The sequence below is a fragment of the Volvox carteri genome, assembly GCF_000143455.1.
Source record: "Volvox carteri f. nagariensis unplaced genomic scaffold VOLCAscaffold_82, whole genome shotgun sequence".
NCBI classification, from domain to species: domain Eukaryota; kingdom Viridiplantae; phylum Chlorophyta; class Chlorophyceae; order Chlamydomonadales; family Volvocaceae; genus Volvox; species Volvox carteri.
In genome coordinates, this window is record NW_003307625.1 from 231,457 (window position 1) to 233,925 (window position 2,469).

The following is a 2,469-nucleotide window of genomic DNA, read 5'->3' on the forward strand; positions in this document are numbered from 1 at the left end:
GGCTTATGACGTTGCGTACTCGCTGACAGAGCTCCATGAATTGTTTGTCAAAAATTTCAAGAGCATACATAAACTATTCCACATTAATGAATGCCATCAACTACAGAGGGTATCGCATGCAGGTAAGCATGGTGAACGAGGAGCACAGATGAGAACGTATGCGCAGTAGAACCCGATCTCACCGGCAGCAAGGATGATGAGCGTTGCAGCGTAAACTGCTGCAAACGAAGTCGTGAAATGAGACATGGCTAATAAAGATGAACTGCTAATCGGACAGCACGTAAGCGACTATTTCGAGAAATTCAGAATTCTGATAGAGACTTTGTTCATTTGCAAAGCCGGTAGAAGGCATAGTAATATACTCGGCGTCTTCGTACGACTAATACCGAAGCGCGCGAAAATGACTAGGGAGAATCTCCAACAAGTGCCTTTTACGACAGAGATTACGGATTTGCAGTTCGAAAATGACTAGCGAGACTCTCCCTAGGGGTGCCTGTACGACACGGATGAAAATGACTAGCGAGTTTCTCCCTACGGGTGCTTGTACGACAATGAAAATGACTAGCGGACGTAAGAAAGGCGGGGGCATTGAAGGGTGATTGGCAGCCCTGCCTACTGCAATGGCACTGCATCCCGCGCGAGCCGCGATGGGGTTTGCCCTAGCGGTCGCGCTGGATGAAATTTTTGATAATCTTGAAGATATGTTCAATGCTCAGTGGCAGAGATTGAGCGTGTGGGCCGACGCGGCGCGGCCCATGCCGCCGGAAGTGCGGCCGACTTGCCGTTTCGCGGGTGGCTTCAGCCCTGATACTACAATGGGTTACATATTGGCTATGTAAGCGGTCGTGAGGGGTCGAGCAACACGAGCGGCGTTGTCCTTGTTCATTTTTATAATATAAGGCAGCGGTGTGACTAGAAATTCAGTCGGAGTGCAAAGCGCGCACAATTTGTCAAGTATGTGGTCTTTATAAGCGATTGGGCTTGGCCGTTTGTTATAACTCGCGAAATTGGCGACGCATTTCAAGTAACGGTACGAGGGGTCAGCGTTTGACGAAATTGACCCCCCCCCCCCTGCCCCGCCCGGCCGTCAGGGCGATGGATTCAGGGCGATGACCTGGATCCACTTCGCCTTGCACTTTTTGATACAGGGCGATGGATGACGTACAACAAAGGTCACACTTGGCAAGAGAACATAAGCCTGCCAAGTGAAGACAATTTAGTATTTCTTTAATGAATAAAAGGAATGAAATGCTGCTAAAACATCCAGTGTTGGAAAACGTAGGTGGCGCCGCAACGCTCACCCTCTGATCCGCACAAAGCCTTGAGGAATCATAAGACATGATTGGATGGCGTCCCAGTAGCTTAAGTACTCAGTCCATTGCTGGCACAGCAAGCTGACGTATGGATGCGCGGGAAGCCCATGACCCAATCTCTTGCCGTTTCGGACATAGGGACCATATAGGCTTAAAATCAATGAAGAATGTTGGAACAAGCCGTTGATTTGCTTGTTGTAAGCAAGGGGTGCGGCTTTACACAAAGAGGCTTTACAAGAATGGAGTGGGAGTCATGCACATGGGCGCCCTTGCATGGCATAAGGAATGCGAAACATAGGTTGATAACGTTCGCTGTATGAATGTTGGTAAGATATTGTTCAGGTTTGGTGGTGTTTAGTAGGTCCATTACCTGGCCATCGGGGTTGCGCGAGCTTCTAACCCAACCCTGACGAGGCCAACGAGTGGATCATCTATTCAGTATACCATCCTCGTTCGCTGCTGAACTTTGCTCGTGGGTCCGTTTTCGTGTCCTTGTCGTTTTACGTGGTCTGGAGAGAATTTTAGCGATGAAGAGATAGGATCCTTTCCTAGATTTATGATCCTCATGATCGAACTATACGTTTCAGGGCCTGTGTAAATGATTCTGCCATGCGTCGTGAGTTCTGGTAGATATGCATGTCTGGTATTACCGGTGAGCTAACCCACGAACGCAGAATCGGAGTTTCCCACATGCAGCTAGCTTCTGCAATGGGACATGATGAATATTGAATGCAACATGTATTCGCGTCTTATCACGAATGCATAAAAAGACGCACGCGATACGTCACGTCTGTAAAAGGACGCACGCTACTAGCGAGCGTGCTCATCGCTATCAAAGGATGCCGCACATAGGGAGCCTTCGCTATCCACATCCGCTTCTTTGAAAGCGTGACGCTGGCATTAAGCCTATACGGTCCCTATGTCCGAAACGGCAAGAGATTGGGTAATGGGCTTCCCGCGCATCCATACGTCAGCTTGCTGTGCCAGCAATGGACTGGGACGCCATCCAATCATGTCTTATGATTCCTCAAGGCATTAGGTGGGTCAGAGGGTGAGCATTGCGGCGTCACCTACGTTTTCCAACACTGGATGTTTTAGCAGCATTTCATTCCGTTTATTCATTAAAGAAATACTGAATTGTTTTCAGTGGCAGGCT